Source organism: Wolffia australiana, chromosome 15 (genome assembly GCF_029677425.1).
Source record: "Wolffia australiana isolate 7733 chromosome 15, ASM2967742v1".
In the NCBI taxonomy this organism is placed as follows: Eukaryota; Viridiplantae; Streptophyta; class Magnoliopsida; order Alismatales; family Araceae; genus Wolffia; species Wolffia australiana.
This window is the reverse complement of record NC_135849.1, coordinates 7,222,503-7,246,513: the sequence shown is the minus strand read 5'-3', so window position 1 is coordinate 7,246,513 and position 24,011 is coordinate 7,222,503. Positions and strand designations below refer to the sequence as shown.

The window sequence follows — 24,011 nt, the reverse complement described above, 5'->3', positions numbered from 1 at the left end:
GATGTGGTGTGTGGCGACAAGCTGCCACGTCACAAATATTAAAAACAAATTTTAAAGTCATCTTTTGTCTTTTCTCCTGCAAGTACATGCGGCGTTCTTGGTGTGTGCCATCACAGAAGACGAGGTGATCTCTCCAATCATTAACTATATGATGATTGGAGTAGTTAAGTGAAAACCAAAAAGAGGAAGTGTCAGCGCCAATAAGGAGGAAAAAATGAACAGTTAGGAGTATTGTGATGTGGTGCGTGGCAACGCGCTGCCATGTCACAAATATTAAAAACAAAATTTAAAGTCATCTTTTGTCTTTTCTCCTGCAGGTACATGTGGCATTCTTGGTGTGTGCCATCACAGAAGACGAGGTGATCTCACCAATTATTAACTATATGATGATTGGACAGTTAGGATTGCTCCAACTTCAAAGTGCGATATCTGATTATCGAGAGGTCCGATTGAGCTGAAATTTTCAGGTCACCCCCTGTTTCCATCCATACCCTCTGATCTATAAATAGGGGTTTGGATCACTATAAAAATCATCCTTAAAGTTTCTTCCTACTCATGTAAGGTGATTGAAAGATAGTTGTTGGGTTCTTGAATCCTAGATTTAGATGAATAAATCAAAATGACACGCAGCGCAGGACTTTTGCAAAATTGAATGACATCGATAAAACCATGAAACGATGTACCTTTGCACAGATCACATCCGTGATTTCTTGGATCCCGGAGTTATAATCTGTTTCGCTATTCTAAGTGGTTATTTTATTCTGAGTAATAAAAAACTTGTCATTCTTAATTCTTGGATTCAGGAATTCTTATATAACTTAAGTGACACAATAAAAGCCTTTTCGATTCTTTTAGTCACGGATTTATGGATCGGATTCCATTCTCCACATGGTTGGGAATTAATGATTGGTTCGGTATACAACGATTTTGGATTGGCACATAATGATCAAATTATATCCGGTCTTGTTTCCACTTTTCCAGTTATTCTAGATACAATTGTAAAATATTGGATTTTCCATTATTTAAATCGTGTATCTCCGTCCCTGGTAGTGATTTATCATTCGATGAATGAATGAGACTGAAGAATTTATTGGATCTCCTTATATTAATCCAATCTGAATCTTGCTTCGTACATAACGAAATTTTAATTTGACTTACTCTTTCTTTATACTTCTACCTGTTTAGTTAAAGTATTTGTATTCCAGTACAACGACAGACTCGTGGATAGGGAACTAGACTAGCTACCTACCTAATTTATTGTAGAAATTTGGGGATCAATAAGAATAATTGGACCATGCAAAATAGAAATACTTTTTTTTGGGTAAAGCAGCAGATGACTCGATTTATTTCTGTATCGATCGGGATATATGTAATAACTCAGACATCTATTGCAAGTGCATATCCCATTTTTGCGCAGCAGGGTTTTGAAAATCCACGAGAAGCAACGGGACGAATTGTTTGTGCCAATTGTCATTTAGCTAGTAAACCCGTGGATATTGAGGTTCCGCAATCTGTGCTTCCTGATACTGTATTTGAAGCAGTAGTTAGAATTCCTTATGATACACAAGTGAAACAAGTTCTTGCTAATGGCAAAAAAGGTGGTTTGAATGTGGGGGCTGTTCTTATTTTACCTGAGGGATTTGAATTAGCCCCTGCCGATCGTATTTCTCCTGAGCTGAAAGAAAAGATCGGCAATATTTCTTTTCAGAGTTATAGTCCGACCAAAAAAAATATTATTGTCGTGGGTCCAGTGCCTGGTCAGAAAACTTGAGTCTATTAAACTTGATCAACTATTAACGAGTAATCCAAATGTGGGGGGATTTGGTCAGGCAGATGCTGAGATAGTCCTTCAAGATACCGCACGCGTCCAAGGTCTTTTGTTCTTCTTAGCATCAGTTGTTCTAGCACAAATCTTTTTAGTTCTTAAAAAGAAACAGTTTGAAAAGGTTCAGTTGTTCGAAATGAATTTTTAGATACAGGTATTTCTTAATACTAAGTTGATAAAAAAAGGAAAGGACGAACTTTTTTTGATTGAGGGCATCCTTTTTAATAATCATAAAGATTTGTACAGTCTTTTTTGTCTGTTTTATTTATACGCTTTTTTGAGAGATATCGAGATTTTATTACCTTTAATTTCTAGTACATAGTACTACTAATGGATATTAGGTATACAAAGACAATACACAGGAACCAACTACCTGGTCAAGTATAACTAACAAAGAAAAGACAAATGCTTCTAAGGGGTTTTTATAGTCTTTCTATTCTTCGATTCGACACAAAAAAGGGATATTCCTTTTTTTATTGTGTCGAATCTAAGAATAATATAATCCTTGTTTTCTCCTGTGCGTGAAAGATAAATGACTTTTTTGTCCTTTTACAAATCTATTAGAACTTTTAAATTAATAAGAATTAGTGAACAAACAAAAAAGGGCGGATGATTTTTAAAAAAATGTTTGATAAAATTGAATTCCTTCAATCAATTAGTCAATTCCCTTAATTTTATTTTTAAAAGAATTAATAACAAAAATTTCACAAGTTATTTATCTTTTGTTTTCTTCTTTTTTCTTAGGCTCTGTCATATTATATTGAAAAGTGAATAATTTATACACACCTTTTTATTTTCATAATATTATCACAGTGAAATTTTGCTCTTACGTATAAATAGAATTGGATTTGATGTGTATCATCCATAGAATGGATCCATTACTTTTAAAAGTGAAAAAAAAAAATGGAACATCAATGATAAGGAGATAATAGAGAGAGAAGGGAGCAACTCTCAATTCTCATTAACGAATTCACTTCTTCAAAAATAGAGATAATCCAAATCAAAGGAATCCCATTTTAAAAGTATTAAACTAAAATATCAGAACAAGCGATTTTTTTTCGGATATTTTATTTACAAGTAAAAATAGTAGTGATTGTGTTGAATAAAAATTTTCCTGCTTTCTTTTAGCTTATGGAATGACTTAAAAGTTCGTTATACTCTAAAATAGTCATATAATAACTCGGCAGGACCGTACCCTTTGTTTTATTTGATTCGAGGGTATGGTCCTGCTGAGTTATTAGTTTTTGATGTGTACAATTCTGCTCATCTTATTACTAGAGAGATGAGCCTAATCCGGAATATGAACCGTAAAAGAAAAGACCAACTAAACCAATCACAAGAATACCAGCTACAGTACCTATCAGCCAAAGAGGAATCCTTCCAGTAGTATCGGCCATTTATCCCACCTTCCTCCACATTTCATCAAGTGATCATGCTAGAGACAAAAACAGTCATGGATAATTATGAAGAGAGTATCCTTCCGAATGGGATAAGAGAATCCTTACTATTTTGTTCTTTCCCTTAACCTTAATTGAAGAAATAATTAGAAAATAAAACAGCCAGTACAAAAATGAGTAATAACCCCCAGTATAAACTGGTACGATTTAATTCAACATTTTGTTCATTTGGATTTGATTGTGTCATAGCTCTATAATTTGGATTAGGTTTATCGTTGGATGAACTGCATTGCTGATATTGCTCCCAAAAAAGAAACGGTAGGTACAGCTAGTCCATGAACAGCCAACCATCGCACTGTAAAAATTGGATAGGTTCGATCTATAGTCATTGGGGACCTCCTAAAAGGATCTACTAAATTCATCGAGTTGTTCCAAAGAATCAAAACGTCCAGTAATTAATGGAACACTTTGTCGGTTCTCTGTAAAATATTCGTTTGGCCGAGGGCTTCCAAACACATCATAAGCTAAACCCGTACTGACGAATAACCAACCCGCAATAAATAGGGAAGGTATAGTAATACTATGAATTACCCAGTATCGAATACTGGTAATAATATCAGCAAAAGAACGTTCTCCCGTGCTTCCAGACATGCTGAGCTCCACATATTCTTGTACAGTCAAAAAGGGGAATCGATTCTGTAAAAGATGGGATCAGTAAATAGAAAACTACTGATATAACATCTTTGTAAGATCGTCAATATTGTACCGAAGGTGTATTTAGAGTATACCGAATCAGTATAGCTATCCTTCCTCTGACACAGCAACGCATTTTAGAACAGTATTAAAATGAAATCCTATTGAATTTTTGCCTATTTTTTATTGTTGCTTGTCTATGTGTATGTTATTCAACACAATATACTTAAACTTCACGTGTTTATTTATTAGTATAAATAATAAAAATTTTTATTGCTGGTTTAATAATATAAATTCCTGATTTTAGTTTAGTAAAGTTCGAATAAAAGGTTTCTGTTTCTAATATAATTCTTAATTAAATATTATATGAAATTTTTTGATAGTGAGGCAATACAATAAATGCTAAATCCATTTTAAAAAAAGTTTTTTTTTGCTCTACCTTTATTTAATTATTTAATTTCAAAAAGTGGATGCGTCATACAATAGACTCTAAAAGAATAAGATATAGACGTTAATGAAGAGAACAAATAAAACAATAGTTCTAGAAATCTAAATTTAGAATGCAACCTTTAGTTCAGCTAAAGGAAAGGTTCCTTTTGGACCTAACCAGAATAGAATTAGAATCTAATGATCCAACTACCTAAGAGGATATGTCAAAAAAGACTGGAGAATCTCAAAAGATAATGTAGTGGAAACTCCTAACGCTCGAATTGAGTTGTACCCCCAAAAATAAAGTCAAACTTTATTTTATTTACTAAATACTATCATCGGATACCTTTTTTTATCTTCTTATTGGATTGGAGATTTTTGATTTATTATGTTATGGTCAATTGCTTCCTGCTAAATCTAATGAGTTAAAATAGTAAATAAATGAATAGGGTTCAAGCATTAACGTACGAGTTGCACAATGAATCGCCGATTCATAATTATAGGATTATATTAAATTAATTTAGATTCACAAAATTCAATCTTTTTTTATCTCTATGTCATTCTATCTTTGTTAGTATTGTTTATAATGACTGATGAATCAAGAATTTTAAATTTGAATTAATTCTATTCTGTTGGTATTTTTTTTTATTGTATCTTGCAAAAAAAAATAGAAGCTTAGGTAAATGTTTTATGAGTCTATGTAGCAAAAGAATATATTTTTTTGGGTGTTTCATGCTTACTATAACTAGTTATTTCGGTTTTCTGTTGGCTGCTTCAACTATAACCTCAGCGCTTTTCATTGGTTTGAACAAAATACGTCTTATTTGAAGTTAACTGAGTCAAGAATAAAAAACAACGAATATTTCTATGAGATTTCAAGTATTCTAAGGTTCTTCTCCATGTCAATTGCTAAAAAGGGTAATTGAGATTCACGTATGATTCAGATTAATATTTAGGAATAACTTGTACCTCTCCTTTTTCCTTTACTTAAACAAAAAATAAATCGAAATGATTGAAGTTCTTCTATTTGGAATTGTGTTAGGTCTAATTCCTATTACTTTGGCAGGATTATTTGTAACGGCGTATTTACAATACAGACGGGGTGATCAACTGGACCTTTGATTGATTAAGTAAGATTTCAATCTTTTTTTTTGATTGACCTCCTCTTTGCAGGAGGTCAAATTGCAGTTGTAATTCAACTTTTGAAGGTAGTTTATTGTTATTCACTACAACAAAGAATATAGTCACGCTCTGTAGGATTTGAACCTACGACATCGGGTTTTGGAGACCCACGTTCTACCGAGCTGAACTAAGAGCGCTTTCTTATGATAGAAAATACAACTGTAGGGAAAAGAATTCCTTTTGTACGCTTAGCGTAAATCAAGAAAATAAATCTTGGATGCATAGAGTAGGATAATAATGAAAGATTATGTCTAATTTTAAGCGATCTCAATTAATCCCCCGTTACTGCCCATAGGAGGAGTAATAGGTAGGGATGACAGGATTTGAACCCGTGACATTTTGTACCCAAAACAAACGCGCTACCAAGCTGCGCTACATCCCTTTTTTCAATTGTTGTACAGTGTCATTGTACAAAAGCCCGGCCTTGTTTTCCACATTATTATTTTATTCTTTATCTATCATATCATAAAATTGTCTTGCCATTTCTTTTTTATTTTTTGTTTCATATACATATAATAAACTATATACATCTGAAATGATGTATAAGCACAAAAAGAATGACAATTTTGTGTTGATCTTGAGGAAGAGGGGATCATTTTTTCGATTTTATAGGGGAAGCACCGTCTACTCGCTGATTGCACATAGACATTTTAGTTAGAAATGTTGCATAACATAAAAATACGAGCGATCCTTTAGTTACTTTCAGTATCTAATTATATATGTATTACACTAAAGAAGGAGAATTTTCAATGCAAGATCTAAAAACATATCTCTCTGTGGCACCTGTACTGAGTACTCTATGGTTTGCTATTTTAGCAGGCTTATTGATAGAAATTAATCGTTTATTCCCGGATGCTTTGTTATTCCCTTTTTTTTAATTCTAATTCGAATTATTGATATCAAAATCAATCAAGTAAATTATAGATATAAACAGGTCTCTGTGACTCATTTATATCACCGCCCCTTCTTTTGATTTATTTAGGATAGTAACAAAATCTAAAGACTAAAAGGTTACGGCAGCTGATTTGTTGTTTAAGATAGAATTTTCTTAGTAGAATTGAAATAGAAATATGGGTCTAATAGAAAGACAGGTTCCACAAAATAAAATACATAAATGAAGTCCTATTGATTAGACTACAAAAAATCAATATATAGTTAGAAAAAGTTGTATCAGTTAATAATTATATTACGTTATAATAAAAACTTTAGAAATGAAATTTGAGTAATTTCTATTGAATTTTTTCCTTTCTTCTTCTTCGGTTCCAGTTGAAAAGAGAAGAGTTGAGTCGGTCCGAAATCCAAATCAAAGGAGGTACATGGCCAAAGGTAAAGATGTCAGAGTCAGAGTTATTTTAGAATGTAACAGTTGTGGCAGAAATGAAAACGGTGCCACTAAGGAAGTTCCGGGTGTTTCTAGATATGTTATTTCAAAAGAATCGACACAATACACCCGGTCGATTAGAGTTAAAAAAATTTTGTCGCTATTGTAACAAGCATACAATTCATGTGGAAGTCAAGAAATAGATAGATAGAATAGAGCCTGTGATCGAGTTTTTACATTCAATTCAAGTAACAAACAGGAAGACATTAATAAGATATATTATAAATATATATAAATATAGAATAGAACATTAAAATTAATATATAGAGAGAAATAAAGAATATAACATATATAAATATATAACTAAAACCCTATTTCAGTCGTATATAAAAGGTATGTATATGTATGAAGAAATAGGATTTTAAAGATAAGGACTAAACTATGGATAAATCCAAGCAACCCTTTCATAAAACCAAGCGATCTTTTCGTAGGCGTTTGCCCCAATTGGATCGGGGGATCGAATTGATTATAGAAACATGAGTTTAATTAGTCGATTTATTAGTGAACAAGGCAAAATATTATCTAGACGAGTCAATAGATTAACCTTGAAACAACAACGATTAATTACTATTGCTATAAAACAAGCTCGTATTTTATCTTTGTTACCTTTTCTTAATAATGAGAAACAATTTGAGAGAACCGAGTCGATCCCTATAGCTACTGGTCCTAGAACTCGAAATAAATAGGCATACTATACTCTTCAATTGGCTAAAAATTTCAATATTAACTCAACATTGAAGTTTTTGAAAAGACTATAATTATAATCCGTATTTAATTATTGTGTTGTAATAAAAAAAATGGAGAAGGAGACGAATAAATCAAATCCTTTTTTGTTATTGAAACATGTTCGTTCATTTATACTACTTATCTTAATTTTTTGAGTCTGTGTTCCCGGAGTTTATTCTCCGGGGAATTTTTTTTTTCAACCATTCCTATATATGATTTAAAAATCTATTTTATTTAATGATTTTTTCGGAAATGATGGAAAAACAATTCTTATTCAATATAGCTATTTGCGCAAGTATTTTACGATTAAGAAGCAATTTCCTCTTGTACAGATTATGTATCAATCTACTATAACTATAGGAAGCCTCGTTCTCAAGTGTTACTGAATTTATTCGAGTGATCCACAAACGACGAAAATCTCTTTTGTCTACCTCTATCTCTATAGGAAGAAACTAAAGCTCTCATTTTCTGTTGAGTAATAGTGCGAGTAAGTCTTGAATGAGCCCCTCGAAAGCTTGATGCAAATAAACGAATTTTTGTTCGGCGTCTACGAGCTATATATCCCCGTTTAACTCTGGTCATTTAATAAAATTAAACTTTGATGAACAACTAATTGATTTCTGTTCATTCAGTCATTCTTTTCCCCCCGGTTCTATTAATAACAAAACGGATTATTCCGATATATAAAATATAAATTCCAATGGCTTTTGCTACTATAACCTTCCCAACCACAATTTATTAGTTCTTTCAGTCGGGTCTTTCGCTTGTGTGTGTAAAGAATAAATTCGACTGATAAAAAATTGTAAAACCAATCACAATTTTTTAGAAAAAAAAAGAGTGGATTCCTTCGTTTCTATGGTTACTTCTTAAACGGTGAGGTCCTTTCTATACACGGAGCTCTTTCTCCCATCCCATTTGATCAATGTTTTTGGTAACTTGTACAGTTCGCACTTTTTGGCTCTACCTAAGAATTATATAGTAATAGGTCTTTTCACAATGAGAGCTATCCATACAGTGACGGCATTTAATTATGAAAGTTGGTTAGGTAGCTGACCCTGTTAGTCCGTTATTTCAAGAATAGGAGTATAATACTTTGGTTTCTTAAATACCGTTTCCCCGCTTAATGGATAACTTGTTGCTACCACTGGAGAATTGATTTTCATCTCAATTTGAGGTGATTGGATTTGCACCAACAGAAACCATAAAATTTATACACAATCAATAGAGGGATATGAGAATCTGTTTATTTTTGTTTTAAATACTAAACTCTTTCATTTTTTCCATTCTCTTTATTCTCTCTATTCATTCGTACAGGTCCTTGATACTGGAACAATTGTTTCATTTGTTCGAGCTCATGATCTAAACGAGTCGCACATACACCCTAGTACATGTTCCTCGACGCTGAGGGCATCCTCGAAGAGCGGCAGATTTCGTTACATTTCTGATTGGCTGTCTTGCATTTCTAATAAGTTGTTTAATAGTTGGCATCTTGAATCGTATATTTATATGATCGGATTATAATGGCTGGTTTAGATCGATCTTAACCTAATAATTCTTAATTATTTGATTTGTCTTCAATTGAATAACTATTTTAATTGGATTAAAATAGTGAATCTCAACTTACGGAAATTTTAAATTACGCTTTGTTTGTTGTTTGAATAGAATCCGCTATTTACGAGAAATCCCCCGTATTTTCGACTGCTACAAGATCAATAAGACCATAAGCTTGGGCTTCTGTTGCTGACATAAATACATCCCTTTCCATGTCTTCGGATACAACCCATAAGGGGTTACCGGTTCTTTGTACATAAACCCTTGTCAGGGTTTCGCGAAGTTTCAGTAGTTCTTCTGCTTCCAGGATGAATTCGCCTGCTTGTGCCTCATACGAAGAGCTAGCAGGTTGGTGAATCATAACCCTGATTCTATACTATCCATTATGAATGAATGGCTTCTCTATCTTAAATGATTGGTTCAAGGTAAGAAAAAGAACAAAAAAAGATAGAATTAAACAACCGTACAGGCATCTCTTGTACATTGCATACGGCTCCCCAATGTAATTGACTTCTCTCTTCCGTCCGCGAAAGAACGGTAAGAAGAGACTAGTGATAAATACAATTGATCCGATACAGATCAGATCGCTGAATTATCCATTTACCACCCTTCCTTTCGTAGAAGTAAAAATACTATGATGGTTCTGTTGCTTTATATGTTTCTTATTTATCTCATCTTTAATTGAGCAATCCCAATGTTTTTTCTGACCCGATCCTAGGGTAAGTAAAAAAGATCTTCTTTTTTTTAACATAAATATCAGAGAGGCACTTCTGATGTGTAAGAAAAATCGTTTGTGACGCTGAAACATACCTCCACTCCAAAATAAAATATATATCAGATTAAATTGGAAATAACCTTTGTTTCATACTCCTATCTCGATACATAATTTCATATTATAGAAAAACAAAAAGGTTTGTTCATATCGAACTTAAAATGCCATGCTATTTTTACTTATTATTAATGTTCCATACAGCGAAGGCATAGTCTTTTTTCTCAAATCAAACAAATAAAAAACTCATTGGCGCCAAGCGTGAGGGAATGCTAGACGTTTGGTAATTTCTCCTCCGACTAGAATGAAAGATCCCATTGAAGCGGCTAATCCCATGCGTATTGTATGTACATCAGGTGGAACAAATTGCATAGTATCGTAAATAGCGATTCCAGGTATTACCCATCCACCGGGGGAGTTTATAAACAAATAAAGATCCTTAGTATCATCCTCTATACTAAGATATACCATAAGACCAACAAGTTGATTCGAGATCTCGCTATCAACCTCTTGGCCTAAAAAAAGTAATCTTTCTCGATAAAGTCGGTTGATTAGGACAAAAAAGTTATCCTTTAGGAACCGTACATGCACCTTTTGATGCATACGGTTCAACAGCGAAAAATCAATGTCTTGATTCCAGTCCTATTTCTTTTTTTTTAACATCTTTTGATGCATACGGTAAAACTGCCAGTTGAGCCAATAGTGGCACCACTCATCGTTTCATCCTTTGCAATTAACGATCACGTTCCTCACCAAAAAGGATATAAACTCATCTACTTGTAAATTCCAATACAATGAGAATCTTGTGAGAAATAAGAAAGACGACCAAGGAAGATTCAGAACTTGCTACTGAGATTGAGATCAAGAGCAACTCGTTCTAGGTTGCAAGCACGAACACTATAAAACGAGTTACCAAACCAGTAAACAAAAACGATCGCACCTGGGCCACAGATCAGTGGTTCATCGGTTGCTGATCAAGAGTCTAAGGCTGGCTTGTGTTGGGAAGCTTGAAGAACTTCGATCTCAACAACAGTGCTCGTCCCGTCGATCCGCGGGCTCTGATACCGTGTAGAAGTGGAAGCTGAGAAAGGAGAGCCCTTTGAACAAAACAAAAATCGTCCCTCTTCTCATTGTCTAGGGTTACTAAATACAAAGTCAGAATAGAAGAGAGAAAAAGATACTACAGCCCTTAACGGGAAAATAGAGAGATAATAGTAATAGAAAATATGGCAACGGCCATATTTCCTCAAACTGTGGACCCGCGTGATTGTCACGTGCGGTCCCCTGTTAACAAAAATGCATGGTTAAAATGTCACTCCTGCTTTATTGGGGAGTTTCATGTAAAATTGTAATAGTTTAGCTGACTATTTAAGACAAAATAAACTAAATGAAAGTGAGCTATTCTATTTATTTTCGATGGTTTCTTTCCTTGTCCTACGATAGCGGGCTCCACCCATCACCTTGCCTCCTCTCTCTCAGCTCTGATCATCCAAAGTTTGACATGGTACAGTGTTTTGTCAAACACCCGCTGCGTGTGCACATTGGTTGGCCTGGTGCTGTTGAAGCAGTAACCCTGGATGCTAGCTGGTCCTTGGAGGGCAAGCCCTGACACAGCAGGCTGCTTGTGAGGTGAGCGCTCATCTTATGTTGCTGAAATGTGCTAAAAACACATCACAGTGGGGCACGATCTGGTATGGCTGCAGTCTTACAGAAGCAGTTGCACCACAGGAGGCCGGGCTTAGCTTTAAAGCATGGGTACATCCAGGTGCACCAGGAGGCACACCCAGGGTGTTCGACATAAGGCACGATAGTGTGCACCATAGGCCAGGGGGGCTCGCCACAGCAGCCCTGGAGACCACAGAAAGACAAGGGCACTACAAGTGTTTGAAGGAATGAATGTGTGCATGGAAGCCGCGCAGCTGGAGAGTGAGAAAGGCGCACAAATAACTAATATTTGAAGAAATTGCAGAAACACCTTACAGGAGCACAGGCAGGCCGCAGAAAGGCGGGTGCATAATGAATATTTGATTAAATGCATGGGCACACTTTGGCAACAGGGTGTAGTGGAAATGTGAGTGGACTCCCGATGTTTGATTAATTTTTTTGGCTTATCATGGCAGCATGGGTGCACTGCCAAAAGGGAGACTGGTGGAGTCTCCAGGTTACAGCACAATCGGTAATCTCAAAGAAGACAAGTCAACGGTAATCTCAGTCAGCAACTGATTCTTAGGGGGAAGAAATTTCAAATTCTTGAATACCCCTTGTAAAGAGATTTGATGCACATGAGATAAATGGTCATTGAGGTTCTTCTTGGCAAGATTGAACTATCCAGCCATCGTGAGGGCAAAGGTTTCTGTATTCTTGAGGGTTAGGCCGCTCTTGCTTCTCCTCTTATTCTTCTTCTGTCTTCTGTCTTCTTTCTTGGTGTTTGATAGTTCTCTGTGGGGTATCTTTCACAGATGCTCCCCTGATGTTGGGTAAAATGCGTGGACAAGTTTGGACCCCTGGGTATTTTTTCAATTGATAAATACCTTGTTTGTTGCGTTGGAACGCATACTAAAAAAGGTTTCCATTAGACTACGAACTAAAAACGGGAAGGAAGAAAGCGAGAGGATCTGCTAGTTACTAATCCTAAAATCAGTCCTTCCCGGAGGTATTCTCTCAACGAATAAGTAATTGTTATAGTGCAATTTAGAGATAATTCGAATAAGCAAAAAGCTAGTATAAGTCAAAAAACACTATTACGTACTATTTTATTCGAGAATTAAACAAATGGATTAGCAAATAAAAGTGCTAACGCCACAACTAGTCCATAAATTGTTAAAGCTTCCATAAAAGCCAAACTTAACAATAAAGTACCTCGTATTTTACCTTCTGCTTCTGGCTGTCTCGCAATACCTTCTACAGCCTTGACCAACTCCAGGTCCAATAGAAGCAAGTCCTACAGCCAATCCAGCAGCAATAACAGAAGCGGCAGAAATCAGTGGATTCATGATAAGCTAAGCTCCTCGCAAAAAAAAAAGAAATGGTTAATGATACAATCAAGGAATACATCAGCAGAAAGACATTAAAATATCGCTTTTTGTTGTTATCTGTGATAGAGTTTTTTTGTTTTAGATAAATCTCTATGCATAGCATCTTATTATAGTTATTACATTTGTTTATTCTAAAACCTTTTTTGATCCAATCAGTCAGTCTTCACTCTTCGACTTCCTTAAGTTCAGAGTTGATCTGGTTATTTGTTCAATCCCCAATTACAGAAAAAACGAAGAACTTTCTAGTTTAATCCCATTTAAGTGCAGTGAGCAACCAAAAATATATAAGACCCTCACTATAACTAGTTAATTTATAATATGACATATACATTTGTTTCTTCTATAACGTAAACCGCTTATTGAAAATAATTATAGAATACGTTTTTTGAACCATTGACGAAGGCTCATTATAGTGATTTGACTTTTTATATTTATAAGATAAGTGAGTTTTTTATATTTATAAGATAAGTGAGTTTTTTTAGCTTTACGTGGGACAAAGATAACAATTGCAACAAATGTAAAACTACGTTAAGTGGACCCTTTTTTTTGACACGAATATGTATGATAATTCCATTTAATAAACTTATTCGTTTTTTTTCTTATCTTCTTTCTAAAAGAAAACTAAAATACTACTAACTTTTTATAAGTTCGCGACTCTAACTAATTCCAGGGGGATTGATAGTCAAAAAAGTTTCGGACGTTAGAGAGGTTACATCAATTACTACCTACTTTTGTATTTTATCAAATAGGTATATCATAGGTATATTTAATCTTTTTTTATTTCATATTTAGTTTCTTATATTATCTAGAAAATAAAAATAATTCTTAGTTCATTATGATATTTAATTATTATTTAGTACTTTATAAATTCTATTCTATATATAATTTTATATAAATTATGAAATTAAATCTATTTTTTTTTTAATTATATATAATATAATAAAATTTTGACATTCTATTTTTTTAGGCTATTGAAATTCAATTCTTATTTATAGTTTAAATTTATCTATATTTTATCTTTTATTTATATTAGTATAATTTATATTAATATCTAAAAACACTATTTATATATAATATAATTTTCATTACTAGATATTTATTCATTTATATCTTAAATTTGGTTATATATTCACTTTTATTTTGATATATTACATTAACACTAGTACATTTACATTAAATTTCTTTTTTTGACCTAAAAAAAAATCAAACAGATAAAATATAAATAAGATTAATCTAATTAGATTAAGTAAATAAAAAAAAAATAACAAACAAAAAAAAAAGAATAACTAACAAAAAATTTAAGTCAAAGGAAAGAAACCGTGGAGCTGAAATAACTCAGCCAGAACACCCTTTAAAAGATTCCGTGGTACGATTAGATCAAATAATCCCTTCTGAAATAAATACTCAGCTGCTTGTGAACCGTCGGGTACTGTCTTATTCAATGTTTGTTCAATTACTCTTTTACCTGCAAATGCAATGTAGGCATTAGGTTCAGCAATTATGATATCTCCCAACATACCAAAACTGGCTGTAACCCCACCTGTTGTCGGCGATGTAAGAATTGGTACATAGAATAACTTTTTATTTAATTGATAATTATATAAAGCAGAAGATATTTTAGCCATTTGCATCAAACTCAAACTTCCTTCTTGCATGCGTGCTCCATGAAGCACATACAATAATAACAGGTAGAGACTTATTAGTCGCATATTCGATCAAACGGGTGATTTTCTCACCGACTACAGATACCATACTACCTCCCATGAACTGAAAATCCATGACTCCAATAGCTATAGGAATACCGTTTAGTTGACCTATGCCTGTTTGAACAGCGTCAGTTAAACCTGTCTTTTTTTGATAAGAATCAATACGATCTCTATACGGTTCTTCCTCTGAATGAAATTCAATGGGGTCTGTCGAGACCATATTCTCATCCATAGGATCCCAGGTGCCCGGATCAATCAAAAGTTCGATTCTCTCTGAACTACTCATTTTCAAATGATATCCACAGTGTTCGCAAATATTCAGTCTTGACCTAAAAAATTTCTTATAATTTAATCCATAACAATTTTCGCACTGAACCCATAAATGTCGGTATTTTTTATTTATATCTAAATCATTAGATCTTCCTCTTATATTAAAATCACTGGCATTAATACTAGTTCTGATAGTAGAATTACTACTTTCACTAACACTTATACTTTCATTAGAAATAAAATTATAAACATAATTATCACTGTAGTTATGGGTCTCGCCTGAAATGTAACTCTCACTACTGATTTCATAACGCAGATAACTATCAATGCAACTATTTATATGATTATTCCAACTAGATTGAGTATCATACATGTAACGATAAGAGTATCGACTAGTATTTTTAGATCCACTATTCATATAACTCGAATTCGGGAACTAGAAAAGAACGTTCTAGTTCAGTGATAAAAGTACTCTCATTGTCAATCTCAAAAATCTGATTTTCACTATCAAAATATATAGAAAAACTGTCCCAGTTACTATCCCTAACTAAAAAAGTGTCGTCAGAAATGAAACTCCAAATGTCTATGATATCCAAAAACTGGTCAACATTACTGAAATTACAACTCCCACTCTCATTCCAACTGGAAACGTTCTTATCCATAGTATTTTAAACCGGGTCTTCACTTGCATTGGTATATCTAATAGGACCAAGACTATCCATCGATCTACTTAACCTAGACTTGTTTCTAATTTATCAGTAGAGAAGAGAAGATCGAGTTGAACCAAGGGTTTTCCATATAGTATTACCACCGCTTATTTAAAAATCTAATAGATGAATAGTCATTCGATAAACAATTTTTTGTTGGATTTAGAATTAATAGAGATTCAGCCCTTTTGTTTGGACCGCTACGTTAAGTAATACGAATAAGTTAAGTATTTATTTAATTTAAAGAACTAATTAGAGTGTTCTGGAATACGGGGTCTAATATCAATCTAGATTCTGATTTATCATATTTAGGTTTAGGATTTAAATCATCGAATCTTTTGCTCAATTATAATACAAAAGAAGGATTTATTCTCATATTGTGTACAAATTATCATCTTATTCAAAGTATAAATACTAGTTTACTGACTTCATTCTCGTCTACGCGACACGGAACGAAAAAGACAATATACAGGATCAGTGGAAGGCACGTTTCCCTAGCTTGAGCTATGGTCTGCAACTCTGGTATATTAACTAATCCACCAATCCCAAGGATCCATAGGATTTATTATGTATAGAACATAAGAAAAAAAGAAGTCTTTTTTTTTAACCTTAACTTAGTCTTGGATTTATATCGTGGATATATTGATTCTAAGTAAGGTCCTTGTCCCTGTACATTCTGTATATATTGATACATAAAAGAAAAGATATATGCAAAAAAGATATATGTAAATACAAAAGATCCTCATTTTTTCGGCCCAATCTTTTACGAAAAAAGTGTTGAGCCGAGGTTAATTACAAGTAGGATAACAAACAGGAATTACTGAATTAGGTAAGCTTAGTTTTTATTTAACATCTAGCTTATCTACTGGTTCGAATTCAAATTTGATCGCTTTCCAAACTTCACAAGCAGCGGCTAATTCAGGACTCCATTTGCAAGCTTCACGGATAATTTCATTACCTTCACGAGCAAGGTCACGTCCCTCATTACGAGCTTGTACACAAGCTTCTAAAGCTACACGGTTAGCTACTGCACCTGGTGCATTACCCCAAGGGTGTCCTAAAGTTCCGCCACCAAACTGTAGTACGGAATCATCTCCAAAGATCTCGGTCAGTGCAGGCATATGCCAAACGTGAATACCACCTGAAGCTACAGGGATAACACCAGGCATAGATACCCAATCTTGAGTGAAGAAAATACCACGACTTCTGTCTTTTTCAATAAAATCATCACGTAATAAATCAACAAAACCTAAAGTCATCTCACGCTCACCTTCTAGCTTACCTACTACGGTACCAGAGTGAATATGGTCACCACCAGACATACGTAATGCTTTAGCTAGTACACGGAAATGCATACCATGGTTTTTCTGTCTATCAATAACCGCATGCATTGCACGGTGAATGTGAAGAAGTAGACCGTTGTCTCGGCAATAATGTGCCAAACTAGTATTTGCAGTGAATCCACCAGTTAAGTAGTCATGCATAACAATTGGGACACCCAATTCTCTAGCAAACACAGCTCTCTTGATCATTTCTTCACAAGTACCTGCGGTAGCATTTAGGTAATGCCCTTTAATTTCACCAGTTTCAGCTTGTGCTTTATAAATTGCTTCAGCACAGAATAAGAAACGGTCTCTCCAACGCATAAATGGTTGTGAGTTTACGTTTTCATCATCCTTGGTAAAATCAAGTCCACCACGTAGACATTCATAAACCGCTCTACCGTAGTTTTTCGCAGATAATCCCAATTTTGGTTTGATGGTACATCCTAATAGAGGACGACCATACTTGTTCAATTTATCTCTTTCAACTTGGATCCCGTGAGGTGGGCCTTGGAAAGTTTTGGAATAAGCAGGAGGAATTCTCAAATCTTCCAGACGTAGAGCTCGTAAAGCTTTAAACCCAAATACGTTACCTACAATGGAAGTAAACATGTTAGTAACAGAACCTTCTTCAAAAGGTCTAATGGGTAAGCTACATAAGCAATATATTGATTTTCTTCTCCAGCAACAGGTTCGATATGGTAGCATCGTCCTTTGTAACGGTCAAGACTGGTAAGACCATCAGTCCACACAGTTGTCCATGTACCAGTAGAAGATTCCGCAGCTACTGCAGCCCCTGCTTCTTCAGGTGGAACTCCAGGTTGAGGAGTTACTCGGAATGCTGCCAAGATATCAGTATCTTTTGTCTCATACTCAGGAGTATAATAAGTCAATTTGTAATCTTTAACCCCAGCTTTGAATCCAGCACTTGCTTTAGTCTCTGTTTGTGGTGACATAAGTCCCTCCCTACAACTCATGAATTAAGAATTCTCACAACGACAAGGTCTACTCGACATGGATTGGGCGTGAATGAAACATTTGAAAAGAAAATCAATTCTTTTACAAATTTTTTCAATTCAATTTCAATTATCAATTAATATTCTCAATTAATTAATAATACCATGTATTTGATTCGTCAAATACATCATTATTATATACTCTTTGATATGTATGGCGCAACCCAACCTTTGATTTGCAAGTTTGTAGTTTATCGCTTTCTTGGTTTTATTTAAATGTCTTTCTTATCTAAATAGTTATCTAACTGTCTTATTTCAATATTAAATATTTTCTAAATACTCAAAAAAATCCCTCTTGACAGTGATATATCTTGTATATGTAAATCCTAGATGTAAAAATTAACCTAACTCATCCATCAAAAAGGTATAGTCTAACCCACAAATGGGCAAAAATCCTTCTGAAAAAATAAAAAAAAATGAACAATGAGATAGAAAAAATGAATAATAGATAGAGTTCAGGTTCGAATTACATAATTACATAAATCATAAAATAAGATATGATATGTATGGAATTATCTATAATGGTAGATAAAAGAAACACACTTCTTCATGCTTCTTAGTCATCTTCATCTACTTTAGTTGAAAAACAAAATTGTGGTTAAACTTGAAAATTCATTCATTGAATGAGTAAATGATTGAATTAGATTCAGTTGGATAGTACCAACTAAATAAAGTGCTAACTTTCATTTATTATTGAATTAACCGATCAACTTGCTATCGGACATTTTTTTATTCGGAAATATAATATTCCAAAAAATTTCGACATATTTCACTTTATCATCATTATGCAAATAAATCCTACTACTTCTGGGACTGCGGTTTCACAATTGGAAGAAAAAAACCTAGGGCGTATTGCTCAAATTATTGGCCCAGTACTGGATATCGTTTTTTCCCCGGGTAAAATGCCCAATATTTATAATGCCTTGGTAGTTCAAGGTCAAGATGCGGATGGTCAGGAAATTAAAGTTACTTGTGAGGTACAGCAATTATTAGGAAATAATCGAGTTCGAGCTGTAGCTATGAGTGCTACAGATGGTCTAACGAGAGGAATGGACGTGATTGATACAGGAGCTGCTCTAAGCGTTCCAGTCGGTGGAGCCACTCTGGGACGAATTTTCAATGTTCTTGGTGAGCCTGTTGATAATTTAGGTCCTGTAGATACTCGCACAACATCTCCTATTCATAGATCCGCACCCGCCTTTATCCAGTTAGATACGAAATTAGCAATCTTTGAAACTGGGATTAAAGTAGTGGATCTTTTAGCCCCTTATCGCCGTGGAGGAAAAATTGGACTATTTGGGGGAGCTGGAGTGGGTAAAACAGTCCTGATTATGGAATTGATCAACAACATTGCTAAAGCTCATGGAGGTGTATCCGTATTTGGTGGAGTAGGCGAACGTACTCGTGAAGGAAATGACCTTTACATGGAAATGAAAGAATCCGGAGTCATTAATGAAAAAAATATTGCAGAATCAAAAGTAGCTCTCGTCTATGGTCAGATGAATGAACCGCCTGGAGCTCGTATGAGAGTTGGTTTGACCGCTCTAACTATGGCGGAATATTTCCGAGATGTTAATGAACAAGACGTACTGCTATTCATTGACAATATTTTTAGATTCGTCCAAGCAGGATCCGAAGTATCGGCTTTATTAGGTAGAATGCCGTCTGCGGTGGGTTATCAACCTACCCTTAGTACAGAAATGGGTTCTTTGCAAGAAAGAATTACGTCTACAAAGGAGGGATCTATAACTTCTATTCAAGCAGTTTATGTACCTGCAGACGATTTGACTGACCCTGCGCCAGCAACGACATTTGCGCATTTAGATGCGACTACCGTACTATCAAGAGGATTAGCTGCTAAAGGTATTTATCCAGCAGTGGATCCTTTAGATTCAACGTCAACCATGCTACAACCTGCAATCGTTGGTGAGGAACATTATGAAACTGCGCAAAGAGTCAAGGAAACTTTACAACGTTACAAAGAACTGCAGGACATTATCGCTATCCTTGGATTAGACGAATTATCCGAAGAGGATCGTTTAACCGTAGCACGAGCACGAAAAATTGAGCGTTTCTTATCACAACCCTTCTTTGTAGCGGAAGTATTTACTGGTTCTCCAGGGAAATATGTTGGCCTTGAAGAAACCATTAGGGGCTTTAAACTTATTCTCTCAGGCGAATTAGACAGTCTTCCTGAACAGGCCTTTTATTTGGTGGGTAACATCGATGAAGCTACTGCGAAAGCTATAAACTTAGAAGTGGAGAGCAATTTGAAGAAATGACCTTAAATCTTAGTGTACTGACGCCTACTCGAATTGTTTGGGATTCAGAAGTTAAAGAAATAATTTTATCGACTAATAGTGGCCAAATTGGTATATTACCAAACCACGCTCCTATTGCCACAGCTGTAGATATAGGTCTATTGAGAATACGCCTAACAGACCAATGGGTAACGGTGGCTTTGATGGGCGGATTTGCTAGAGTAGGTAATAATGAGATCACCATTCTAGGAAATGATGCAGAGATAAGTACTGATATTGATCCGCAAGAAGCTCAAGAAGCTCTTGAAAAAGCGGAAGAAAATTTGCGTAAAGCAGAAGGTAAAAGACAAGCAATTGAGGCTAATCTAGCTCTAAGACGAGCTAAGACACGAGTAGAGGCTATCAATGTTATTTCCGCTAGTTGATGTTGATGCATCGGAACAATAAAAAGAAGTTCTTTATTAGACAAGACTGTCTATTTTGAGCCCAAAATGGAAAACAATGAGATTAAGTCTAATCTAAGAAATACAACAAAAAAATGAAATGAGTATAAAAACTTATTAGATACCGGAATAACTGGTATCTAATAAGTTGTACCTACTATTAGTTTGAACCAATGACTCCCGCCGTATGAAAGCAATACTCTAACCACTGAGTTAAGTAGGTCTTTTATCACTACAAAGAAAAATTCAACTTATCACTTTTGGGATTATATATAGAATAGGATTTCTAAGCAATACCAATCCTTAAATTAATTAAAAAGCAATGGGCAAAGAATTATTATGGAGATCATCAAATACCCATCTTGACAAGAAATTATCTATATGTTAAGATGTTTATCACAAGGGCTATAGCTCAGTTGGTAGAGCAACTCGTTTACACGTGCGCCAATGTTTTTTCAAAGGAGTCAATCAAGTAATCAAATAATTGATCTTATTGATAAAGTAATGTCTTACTCCATGGATTCAAGAGAACAAGAGAACAATAGCCTGACATAACAACTATTTGGTCAGTCCGATTCGAGTGTGAATTCTGATGCCAAATAAAGCCCATCATTGATTTGAGAATTGATAAGGTGAATACCCAGTCTATTCAATGTTAGGTATAACGAGTATAAGGGCCTTAAAAACCTCTTTTCGTCCTATGAACTTTAAGGTGTAAGAAGTCTCATATTTGACTCTTAGAGCGGAACGATAGAGACTCCATTAAACTTTCACTTAGTTGGATCTAGGCCATAACCCTAAACAGACCTACGTCAAAGTAATCCTTCTTTGAAACACTTTGGTATTGCTCTTAGATCATGATTCGACTAATGATAATGAATCAGAGCAAGTGGAGCCATCTGATTATCTTCCTGTTTTTGTTGAAGAAAAAACATGGTGGACTAACTGATCCTTTTATCAGTTAATGAAAGAGCCCAATGCAATAAAAAAATGCATGTTGGGTCTTTGAAACAGTTCGAATCATTTTGATAATAAAAAGTTTGAGCTGTTTTACCGAGAAGGTCTACGGTTCAAGTCCGTATAGCCCTATACCTTATATTGAATATTTACATATTCTTTTTTCCTAATCTTATTACTACTAGTTTTTTACTAGTTAGTTGGTGAGTCCCTAGACCTAGAAGTATTACCTTCTCATAACATCGAGTCATATGTACAAGAAAATGCAAACCCAAATTTTATTTATTTGACTTCAATTGATACAATTAATAGTTCTATTTATTTTATAAAATCTCTGATCCGCTAAAAAATTCATTCTTTTTTTTTGTTAATCGTCGAATGAAATGAGATAAAACCATTTTATATTATAGTACCTTCATCAAAGAGTTTGGTTTGTGATAGTCTTTTTTTGACTTTGGTATGTATCCCTAATCCCTTTGTTTTTAAGTTAACTCAAAATCGTCACATGATCTCGGTTAAAAACGACAAACCTACTCAAACAAATCTAAGCCTCTTCGATTTCTATGAATTCAGTTGGTTTCGATATTTCATTTCTCAAATCTTTCGATTTTGCTAATATGTTATTATTTTCTATTACTATTAGAAAGTATCTTATGTCAAATTTCTGAGTCCACTTATTAGTCCACTCTACTAGACTTATATGGGTTTGCCTCAAAACAAACTTACTTTATTTATCTTGTAGTAAAAATTAAGATTCGCCTTACTAATATGAATAGGGGTTAATCTGACTAAGTGATATTCCTGTAAAAAAAAGAAGTCGGTTCATTACAAATGACCTTTTTTTTTTACTTTAGTATTACTATTCAAAATATTTTTGCATTATAACTCTACAAAACACCTTTCTTTTTATTTTTTGTTATAAAGTCGGTGGGGACAGTCGAGTTCCAACTAATGTTTTTTATATGGAAAAAAATTCTAGTTTGGTTCCTAGCCCTTAAAGAGATTTAATTAACAAAATTAAGAATTATCTCCATTTTACAAAAATTATCTCCATTTTACAGATAAGAATTCTAGTATTTTATAAAAGAATAGAAATTTAGGATAGGTCACAAAGAGATAATATAATTATTGCATGTATTCCTTTTTGTATATAGTTGTATTGACTCAATAGCCACATTCTATACCTGACTTTTTTTATTCAAAAAAAGAATTAAATAGATTAGAAATTCCTCTTTTGTTAATGCCTATATGTTATATCACTAAGGCTAAGAATAATAGAATCCTTATTTGACTTAAGTTAAACTGTTCTGGACGAATTGACAATTAATTCTAATTCAAATCGACTAATTCAGTCTATTCCACATTAATTAATAGGAGTGCATCTATGTTTCTGCTTTACGAATATGATATTTTCTGGGCATTTCTCATAATATCAAGTGTTATTCCTATCTTGGCATTTCTTGTTTCTGGAGTTTTAGCTCCCCTTAGTGAAGGACCGGAGAAGCTATCTAGTTATGAATCGGGTATAGAACCTATAGGGGATGCTTGGGTACAATTCGAATTCGCTATTATATGTTTGCTTTAGTTTTTGTTGTTTTGATGTTGAAACCGTCTTTCTTTATCCGTGGGCAATGAGTTTTGATGTATTAGGTGTATCCGTATTTATAGAAGCTTTAATTTTTGTGCTTATCCTAATTGTTGGTTTAGTTTATGCATGGCGAAAAGGAGCATTGGAATGGTCTTAGCTCATGAATATTCAAATAATAAAAAAGAGTCTATTGAGACAGTTATGAATTTGATTGAGTTGCCGTCACTTGACCAAACAATACCCAATTCAGTTATTTCAACTACCTTGAATGATCTTTCAAATTGGTCAAGACTCTCGAGTTTATGGCCACTTTTATATGGTACCAGTTGTTGTTTTATTGAATTTGCTGCATTAATAGGCTCGCGATTTGACTTTGATCGTTATGGATTAGTACCAAGATCAAGTCCTAGGCAAGCGGACCTAATTTTAACAGCCGGCACAGTAACAATGAAAATGGCTCCTTCTTTAGTCAGATTATATGAACAAATGCCTGAACCTAAATATGTCATTGCCATGGGGGCCTGTACTATTACGGGAGGGATGTTTAGTACCGATTCTTATAGTACCGTTCGGGGAGTCGATAAGTTAATTCCAGTTGATGTCTATTTGCCGGGTTGCCCGCCTAAACCAGAGGCAGTTATAGATGCAATAACGAAACTTCGTAAGAAGATATCTCGAGAAATCTATGAAGATAGAATTGGTTATCAACAAGAAAATCGATGTTTTACTACCAATCATAAATTTAATGTTCAA

The 24,011-nt window shown here is 34.3% G+C and overlaps 2 non-coding genes across 2 annotated transcripts; both read right to left on the bottom strand.

Moving 5' to 3' along the window:
* Window positions 1-5,589: 5,589 nt before the first annotated feature.
* TRNAW-CCA (transfer RNA tryptophan (anticodon CCA)) lies at window positions 5,590-5,663 on the bottom strand. Its single transcript has one exon. It is a non-coding gene; the product is annotated as a tRNA-Trp (tRNA).
* Window positions 5,664-5,834: 171 nt separating this feature from the next.
* TRNAP-UGG (transfer RNA proline (anticodon UGG)) lies at window positions 5,835-5,908 on the bottom strand. Its single transcript has one exon. It is a non-coding gene; the product is annotated as a tRNA-Pro (tRNA).
* Window positions 5,909-24,011: the final 18,103 nt, after the last annotated feature.